This window comes from Carassius gibelio, chromosome B23, assembly GCF_023724105.1.
Source record: "Carassius gibelio isolate Cgi1373 ecotype wild population from Czech Republic chromosome B23, carGib1.2-hapl.c, whole genome shotgun sequence".
NCBI lineage: Eukaryota > Metazoa > Chordata > Actinopteri > Cypriniformes > Cyprinidae > Carassius > Carassius gibelio.
This window is the reverse complement of record NC_068418.1, coordinates 26,385,396-26,396,469: the sequence shown is the minus strand read 5'-3', so window position 1 is coordinate 26,396,469 and position 11,074 is coordinate 26,385,396. Positions and strand designations below refer to the sequence as shown.

The 11,074-nt window shown below is 41.5% G+C and overlaps 1 protein-coding gene across 1 annotated transcript in view; it reads left to right on the top strand.

The window, feature by feature from the left end:
• The first annotated feature begins 1,784 nt into the window (after positions 1-1,784).
• Positions 1,785-11,074, top strand: part of LOC128012010 (calcitonin gene-related peptide type 1 receptor) — a 26,903-nt gene continuing 17,613 nt past the window's right edge. Inside the window, exon 1 of the mRNA XM_052594914.1 lies at positions 1,785-1,876. The gene's annotated coding sequence lies outside the window, so the exon portion shown is untranslated. The remainder of the gene's footprint in view (positions 1,877-11,074) is intronic.

Here is an 11,074-nt window from a genome sequence, read left to right as displayed (position 1 = left end):
ACATTTATTTTATTTAAAGTTTCCATTTCAATATTCATTCCAAATTCGATTTCAAGTAACAAACATGTTTTTATGGTTTTAGTTTAACTCTACTTTAATAAAACAGTCACACATCAAAAGACTTATAAACTGTTGTAGGTTCATTTTAGGTTGCAAACAAATTGCCTTTTTCTTAATCAGCCTGTTTTTATCTCAATTACAATCATCTGAAACACCAAAGAGCGGAAAAAAAGTGTGTGTGTGTGTGTGTGTGTGTGTTCTCATATGGTTAACAACACACGTCACATGACCAGGACAGATGCCCAATATGATGCCAGCATGAAGCTTTGAGGGTCTCTGAAAGGAAATAACATTAAAACCATATTAAACCAACAACTGAAAGACTCGGCTTTTACACAATGCACTGAACCCCAACCACGACTTTCAGTGTATAACATCGATTTATTATAAAACCAGCTCCATTTATTGTTTGTGCATGTGTTATATTTTATAAAGAGTTTAATTAAGTGTTTGCATCAATGCTGTTAACCCTTCATTCATACTGTACATGAACAAACATCTGAAAGTGAATCAGCAGAAGTTCTTCATTAGCTGTTTATGGTGTTAATATCTCTATCCGTGTGAATAAATGTGAAATCGTCTCATAAAGCAGCTTTGATCTGAATAATCAAACCACAAACACTCTGAAGTCACAAACCAATAAAGATTTTCCAAATAAACTCGAGTCCCTAAGAGATATTGAGGATGTTTACTGCTGGAGGAAATCCACAGATAGAAGAATACAGCTAAACTAACACTTGGGTGGCTTTACACAGCGTGTGATATCTGAATAGGTTCCTAGATTTGGTTTGAAATGTTAATATAGACATTTTAATTCGCTTATTTCAGTTAATGTCGTAAAACTAGCGAGTGTCGCGTGCACGCATGACTAAAGGAGTCGTTTAGAGTCATTTACGTTTGATTCAAACTCAAATAACGAAGAATTTAAAAGAGCCATTAATTTTTTTATTTCGACATTGCTTTTAATGAATTTAAAAAACACATAGTGATGGTGAAACAGAGCTTTTCTGAACTCAGAATCGGCTTAATGATTCACTGTTTTGAAGCGATCTGTTCGGATCGCGTCTTGTGAATCATCTTGTGACTCCGAAGTCTATTGTTGGCGAATCATTTGGTTTGTATTGAAGCTTCGGGACTTGTTTTTATTTTTATTCTGTTTTATCCAGAACCAAGAAACAGAACCAAGCCGGGATCTAAGTTCTTGTTTAATTTTGTTGACATATTAGAATTATTTTTTTTAGAAACAAGTTATAGCCTATATGAACAAAACATTCATAATATAGATAATTTAATGGCTTACTGCAGGAGAAAAACTAATTTTGAGAAAACAGACAAAATACATGTATTATAATATAAATATACAGACAAAAATAGATACAATTTTATAAAATAAACACTTGAAGGTGTATTTAGTCTGAAAAAAAAAGACTAAATGAAGAGGCAATATCTAAATTGACAGGTCCATGAAAGAAAAAAATGTGATTTTCCCTGATTTTCGCCTATTATAAATAATTATATAGAAAGTTTTGAATATTCTTACCGCATTCTGACATTAGGTGGCGCTATTGTACTAACATCAAGCGCTGCTGCAAGCACACTTAAATACTCCTTTAATTTGTTTCAAACTCAAATTTACTGAACTGTAATACATGTAATAGCTGATATTGATAATTCTGTACATATGTAATGTAATTAGGAAAGATGATTGCTCCGCGTGTCCGAGGGGCGGGGACGCGCGCCTGAAGCCGCCTGAGAGCCGCCTGTGAGCCGCAGATCTTCAGACGCTCGTTCACGAGGACCAGACACACACGCAACGGTACGAAACTTCACCGCTTTCATAATTTCTATTTTATTGTGTGGATTTCTGTCTATGTTTGAGTCTTTCGTCGTGTTGCTTCATAAACGTAGTAACTGTGAAATCAGTGTCAATGAAAAACTACTAATGATTTAATAACGTGTTGAATGTACTATTTGATACAGAACAGGTTTTACATTAATATTAGATGCTTAGATGATGTCCAGCAATTGCCAGGACCTTTTAAATATTAAGGTATATGAGTTCAGGAATAATTTTAAAATGTCTTAAAAGTGAATCGATTTTATAACGTTATTAATTAATTTGTTAATTACTGCTGAAAACTGAAAGCTATTCATCGTTTTTACATTGTACATTAAAAATGAGCCTGCTAATATAAAATGCTTAGAGTCTATACAGAGAGATAGAGATTGCATTATTTTAATATTAATCTGCTTTTGTTTCTTTGGTTGGAGATTCCAGAAAATCTTACCCTGGGTTTTTGGACATCATTTAAATATCACTGTATATGAATATGGTAATCAATCAGTATCATGGTATCGCAATGTTAATGTGCTATGGTGCAATCCACAGTACTTATTCTAACAAAGGACTTATTGATGTGCTGCTGTTATTGTTTTGTGGTCAGTCTGGCTGTGTTGAAGACTCTGTGGTGAACCACTCAGCCATGTCCACTTTCAAGGGCACTAAAGAGGCGTCACAAGTGTCAGACCCTGTGCTTCTGGGACATGTTGCACTGCTGGGCAGCTGTTTGGTGTATTAATAGAGTCTGTGAGTTTTACACCATCGCTTTCACAGCCTCGAAAGCGCTGAACTCAATTTGTGAGTTTACTTTGTGGCTTTAATCTAACAAACTAGATTTGTGAAGATGTGCAACTCACCCTCACAATGCAGTGTGGTTGCCAAAGTGTTCTTTCTAGTCGTTATAAGTACACAATGTACCTTTTTATCTTAACAATGCGGTTCTTTTAAAAAAAGTAGTGTGCAGTCTAAATAGGAAGCATCTTTAGGCATCATAGGCATGTTTCTGATTGTGGTGTAAATTGAAAGGAAATATTACACATTCCTTGACATAACAAGGTAATCCTATAATGCACTGTAACTGCAGTGGAAAATAGGGGAGAAATGTTGATTTTAATTTTAATAATAATTTAAAACTAGTTTATACACTATTTATGTCTGATAGAATGATGATTACACATGTAGGGAGCTCACTAGGGTTTGGAACAGAACCTCAGTCTGGTTAAGATGTTGATTCATGCTATATTTTGAGTGTTCTAGATGTGTTTTCTCTGCTGCTGGTCTCTATATAGGGAGATTTCACGATCGTAACGGTAAGGTCTCTCATTTGGATCAACAGATCACTGTCCTGCAGTGGAACACAATCCTGGAGAATCAGGAGGGATTTCACTGCAATTCAGAGTCAGACCTTAGACAAAGTCTATAATGGCCTATCCTATATATGAGGGTAAATAGAAATTAGATTCAGATTTGTGAGTCAATTTGAATCGAATCAAGAGATTCTAAATTATTTTCCCCACCACTTCCGATTACTCAGAACACCTTGACAACACCCTACCACTCAGAACACCCTGAAAACGCCATAACAACCAGAACACTCTGACAACGCCGTACCATCTAGAGCACCCTGACAGTGCCTTAACAAACACTCACACTGCCAATACCATAACAACCACTCAGAATACCCTGAAACACCCTACCACTCAGAACACCCTGACAGTGCCTTAGCAACCACTCAGAACACACTACCAATGTCATAACAATCACTCAGAACACCCTGACAACACCCTACCACTCAGAACACCCTTACAGTGCTTTAACAACCACTCAGAACACACTGCCAATGTCATAACAACCACTCAGAACACCCTGACAACACCCTACCAGACACAACACCCTGACAATGCCCCAAACAATCACTCAGAACACCCTGACAAGACCCTACCATTCAAAATAACCTTACAATGCCCTAACAACCACTCAGAAAACCCTGACAACACCCTACCACTCAAAACACCCTGACAATGCTGTAACAACCAGAACACCCTGACAATGCCCTAACAACCAGAACACCCTGACAACACCCAGCAACCAGAACACCCTGACAATGCCCTAACAACCACTCTGTACACCCTGACAACAACCTACCACTTAGAACAGCCTGACAACACCCTAACCATCAGAACACCATGACAATGCCCTAACAACCACAACACTCTGACAACACCCTAGCAACCAGAACACCCTGACAATGCCCTAGCAACCACTCAGAACACCCTGACAACACCCTACCATTCAAAAGACTCTGACAATGCCCTAACAACCACTCAGAACACTCTGACAACAACCTACCACTCAGAACACCCTGACAACACCCTACCACTCAGAACAGCCTGACAATACCCTACCACTCAGAACACCCTGACAACACCCTATCACTCAGTAAAGCCTGACAACACTTTACAAGTCAAAACACCCTGACAATGCCCTAACAACCACTCACAACCCCCTGATTATGCCCTACCACTCAGAACACCCTGATAACACTCTACAAGTCAGAACACCCTGACAAGACCCTACCACTCAGAACACCCTGACAACACCCTACCACTCAGAACACCCTGACAGTGCCTTAACAACCACTCAGAACAGCCTGACAACACCCTACCAGACACAACACCCTGACAATGCCCCAAACAATCACTCAGAACACCCTGACAAGACCCTACCATTCAAAATAACCTTACAATGCCCTAACAACCACTCAGAAAACCCTGACAACACCCTACCACTCAAAACACCCTGACAATGCTGTAACAACCAGAACACCCTGACAATGCCCTAACAACCAGAACACCCTGACAACACCCTAGCAACCAGAACACCCTGACAATGCCCTAACAACCACTCAGTACACCCTGACAACAACCTACCACTCAAAACACCCTGACAATGCTGTAACAACCAGAACAGCCTGACAATGCCCTAACAACCAGAACACCCTGACAATGCCCTAACAACCACTCAGTACACCCTGACAACAACCTACCACTCAGAACAGCCTGACAACACCCTAACCATCAGAACACCATGACAATGCCCTAACAACCACAACACTCTGACAACACCCTAGCAACCAGAACACCCTGACAATGTCCTAACAAACCACTCAGAACCCCCCGACAACACCCTAGCAACCAGAACACATTGACAATGCCCTAGCAACCACTCAGAACACCCTGACAACACCCTACCATTCAAAAGACTCTGACAATGCCCTAACAACCACTCAGAACACTCTGACAACAACCTACCACTCAGAACACCCTGACAACACCCTACCACTCAGAACAGCCTGACAATACCCTACCACTCAGAACACCCTGACAACACCCTACCACTCAGTACAGCCTGACAACACTTTACAAGTCAAAACACCCTGACAATGCCCTAACAACCACTCAGAACATCCTGACAACACCCTATCATTCAAAAGACCCTGACAATGCCCTACCACTGGTAGGGTGTTGTCAGAACATCCTGACAACACCCTACCACTCAGAACAGCCTGACAACACGCTACCACTCAGAACACCCTGACAACACCCTACCATTCAAAAGACCCTGACAATGCCCTACCAACCACTCAGAACACCCTGACAACACCCTACCACTCAGAACACCCTTGAAACACCCTACGATTCAAAATACCCTGACAATACCCTAACAACCACCCAGAAAGCCCTGACAACACTCTACCACTCAAAACAGCCTGACAACACCCTACCATTCAAAAGACCCTGACAATGCCCTACCAACCACTCAGAACACCCTGACAACACCCTACCACTGAGAACCGCCTGACAACACTTTACAAGTCAGAACACCCTGACAACAACCTATCGCTCAGAACACCCTGACAACACCCTACCACTCAGAACACCCTGACATCACCCTACCATTCAAAAGACCCCGACAATGCCCTAACAACCACTCAGAACGCCCTGACAACACCATACCGCTCAGAACAACCTGACAACACCCTACGATTCAAAAGGCCCTGACAATGCACTAACAGCCACTCAGAACGCGCTGACAACACCCTGCCACTCAGAACAGCCTGACAACACCCTACCATTCAAAAGACCCTGACAACACTTTACAAGTCAGAACACCCTGACAACACCCTACCACTCAGAACACCCATACAACACCCTACGATTCAAAAGACCCTGACAATGCACTAACAACCACTCAGAATGCCCTGACAACACCCTACCGCTCAGAACAACCTGACAACACTTTAAAAGTCAGAACGCGCTGACAACACCCTGCCACTCAGAACAGCCTGACAACACCCTACCATTCAAAAGACCCTGACAGCACTTTACAAGTCAGAACACCCTGACAATGCCCTAACAACCACTCAGAACACCCTGACAACACCCTACGATTCAAAAGACCCTGACAATGCCCTAACAACCACTCAGAAAACCTAGACAACACCCTACCACTCAGAACAACCTGACAACACCCTACCACTCAAAACACCCTGACAATGCTGTAACAACCAGAACACCCTGACAATGCCCTAACAACCAGAACACCCTGACAACACCCTAGCAACCAGAACACCCTGACAATGCCCTAACAACCACTCAGTACACCCTGACAACAACCTACCACTCAGAACAGCCTGACAATACCCTAACCATCAGAACACCCTGACAATGCCCTAACAACCACAACACTCTGACAACACCCTAGCAACCAGAACACCCTGACAATGTCCTAACAAACCACTCAGAACCCTCTGACAACACCCTAGCAACCAGAACACATTGACAATGCCCTAACAACCACTCAGAACACCCTGACAACACCGTACCATTCAAAAGACTCTGACAATGCCCTAACAACCACTCAGAACACTCTGACAACAACCTACCACTCAGAACACCCTGGCAACACCCTACCACTCAGAACAGCCTGACAATACCCTACCACTCAGAACACCCTGACAACACCCTACCACTCAGTACAGCCTGACAACACTTTACAAGTCAAAACACCCTGACAATGCCCTAACAACCACTCAGAACACCCTGACAACACCCTATCATTCAAAAGACCCTGACAATGCCCTAACAACCACTCACAACACCCTGATTATGCCCTACCACCCAGAACACCCTGATAACACTCTACAAGTCAGAACACCCTAACAAGACCCTACCACTCAGAACACCCTGACAACACCCTACCATTCAAAAGACCCTGACAATGCCCTTACAACCACTCTGAACACCATGACAACAACCTACCACTCAGAACTCCCTGACAGCACCCTACCACTAAGAACACCCTGACAACACCCTACCACTCAGAACAGCCTGACAACACTCTACAAGTCAGAACATCCTGACAACACGCTACCACTCAGAACACCCTGACAACACCCTACCAATCAAAAGATCCTGACAATGCCCTAACAACCACTCAGAACACCCTGACAACACCGTACCACTCAAAACACCCTTACAATGCTGTAACAACCAGAACACCCTGACAACACCCTACCACTGATAGGGTGTTGTCAGAACATCCTGACAACACCCTACCACTCAGAACACCCTTACAACACCCTACGATTCAAAAGACCCTGACAATGCCCTAACAACCACTCAGAACGCCCTGACAACACACTACCACTCAGAACAGCCTGACAACACCCTACCATTCAAAAGACCCTGACAATGCCCTACCAACCACTCAGAACACCCTGACAACACCCTACCACTCAGAACAGCCTGACAACACCCTACCTTTCAAAAGACACCGACAATGCCGTAACAACCACTCAGAACACACTGAAAACACCCTACCACTCAGAACAGCCTGACAACACTTTACAAGTCAGAACACCCTGACAACACCCTACCACTCAGAACACCCTGACAACACCCTACCATTCAAAAGACACGACAATGCCCTAACAACCACTCAGAACGCCCTGACAACACCCTACCACTCAGAACAGCCTGACAACACTTTACAAGTCAGAACACCCTGACAACACCCTACCACTCAGAACACCCTTAAAACACCCTACGATTCAAAATACCCTGACAATGCCCTAACAACCACCCAGAAAGCCCTGACAACACTCTACCACTCAAAACAGCCTGACAACACCCTACCATTCAAAAGACCCTGACAATGCCCTACCAACCACTCAGAACACCCTGACAACACCCTACCACTCAGAACAGCCTGACAACACTTTACGATTCAAAAGACCCTGACAATGCACTAACAACCACTCAGAACGCGCTGACAACACCCTGCCACTCAGAACAGCCTGACAACACCCTACCATTCAAAAGACCCTGAAAACACTTTACAAGTCAGAACAGCCTGACAACACCCTACCACTCAGAACACCCATACAACACCCTACGATTCAAAAGACCCTGACAATGCACTAACAACCACTCAGAACGCCCTGACAACACCCTGCCACTCAGAACAGCCTGACAACACCCTACCATTCAAAAGACCCTGACAATGCCCTAACAACCACTCAGAACACCCTGACAACACCCTACCACTCAGAACACCCTGACAACACCCAACCACTCAGAACACCCTGACAACACCCTACCACTCAGAACACCCTGACAACACCCTATCATTCAAAAGACCCCGACAATGCCCTAACAACCACTCAGAACATCCTGACAACACCCTACCACTCAGAACAACCTGACAACACTCTACAAGTCAGAACACCCTGACAACAACCTATCACTCAGAACACCCTGACCGCAACCACTCATATCAACCACTAGCAGGGACAGTGAATTTTGAATAGAAAAACAGCACTCAAATTTTGTACTGAATTTGTACAAATCTGGTTTGATTTACATAGAAATAGTTGAAATATTTTATGTGTCAGGTAATCAAGGACTGTGAGTGTGTGTGTGTGTGTGTGTGTTTGGTCTCTTTGTCTCAGTGGTCTGGTTGTAGTTTTCTGGCTCTCCTCCAGTCATACACTTTATTTTTGGACTCAGCAATGGGAAAATAAGAAGGCGTATAATCTTTGACTAAAAGGACGTCACACACACACACACACACACACGTATGACTGTAGATGATGTGCATGTGATCAGCTGTTTCTCTTCAGCTGTGTAATCTATCAGTTATTTGAATCATTAGCGTGAATGTAGAATGATCAGGGTTGTGTTTGATGTGGTTTTGGCGTTGGTTCAGCTCTAAAACCTCAACATCATGTTCCTGTTTTGTGGAATCTCCTCTGGATTCGGAGCGATCGGCGCTAGTGGGACACTGAGGTGTTTTTCGGTTCCGTCTCTTTTGTGCAGGTGTAACAATGGCTTATTTTTGTCCTCATGCTACGGAGCAGGACGGAAACATACACTACAGGAAGTCAGGCCTCTCTTCTCTTTCTGCTTCCTGTTGCTCCTCAGAACAGAAATAACTTTCTCCACGAGGAAACTTTTAACTTCTTAAGATCTACAGTCAAACAGGGTCAGACTATAAAAATGCACAGATATGGTGTAAATCATTTGAATATTTTAAACATTCAGTATTTATTTAAGTATATTTAATACTCAAATATTACAATTCAAATGTATTTAACATTCAAATATTAGTTATAATACACTGCAAACATGTCTCAAAATTACATTGTTTTATTCTGCTTGAACTTGTGTGTAAAAGAAGTCCAAGCATTTTGTATTAACTCTATGCATTTTGTGTCAAAGCAACAGGAAACGAATTAGTGCTATCATGTGATTTTACCGCGGTATGGTTCATGTCATGTCTGTGATGCTGATAAAACACTCATCCTCTGGTGGTTTGCGGCGCTAATTAAAGTTCCTGGGACGCTTGTGCAGTGGACGTTTCTCATGACGGTGACCTTTGACCTGAAACCCATGGGAAAGACTGACTGTATGATGTTCACAGACACAGCTTTCTCCCCTCGAGAGGAAACCGAACGCTTCTCAGAACTAAAAAAAAAACACATTAAACATCCACAAACATTTAAGAGTTTTCAATTCTATTTCCAAACTATTGCTGTCCACCGAGGTGTGTGGAGTTAAATCACTGTCATAGAAAACATAATAATGGATGTTATTTATGAAATAGTAATGTTTGTTACTATAGTATATAATAATCTGTTGTTATTGTTATTAATAACAAGTTTGATTTAAAATAAATATACATTTTGTTAAATAATATAATATTTATACATATATTTTAGTTATATGAAATTTATATATATATATATATATATTATTTATATAATATATACAATGAAACATGTAATGAGGCTAGATAATATTAAATCTAGTAATATATACAAAAGATAAATAAGATTTAAAAAATGCATAAATTTTACTTTATTTTTTATTTTTTATAATTTGTAATAATAATAATAATAATATATAATAACTTGTTATACAGTATTGTTCAAAATAATAGCAGTACAATGTGACTAACCAGAATAATCAAGGTTTTTCGTATATTTTTTTATTGCTACGTGGCAAACAAGTTACCAGTAGGTTCAGTAGATTCTCAGAAAACAAATGAGACCCAGCATTCATGATATGCACGCTCTTAAGGCTGTGCAATTGGGCAATTAGTTGAATTAGTTGAAAGGGGTGTGTTCAAAAAAATAGCAGTGTGGCATTCAATCACTGAGGTCATCAATTTTGTGAAGAAACAGGTGTGAATCAGGTGGCCCCTATTTAAGGATGAAGCCAACACTTGTTGAACATGCATTTGAAAGCTGAGGAAAATGGGTCGTTCAAGACATTGTTCAGAAGAACAGCGTACTTTGATTAAAAAGTTGATTAGAGAGGGGAAAACCTATAAAGAGGTGCAAAAAATGATAGGCTGTTCAGCTAAAATGATCTCCAATGCCTTAAAATGGAGAGCAAAACCAGAGAGACGTGGAAGAAAACGGAAGACAACCATCAAAATGGATAGAAGAATAACCAGAATGGCAAAGGCTCAGCCAATGATCACCTCCAGGATGATCAAAGACAGTCTGGAGTTACCTGTAAGTACTGTGACAGTTAGAAGACGTATGTGTGAAGCTAATCTATTTTCAAGAATCCCCCGCAAAGTCCCTCTGTTAAAGAAAAGGCATGT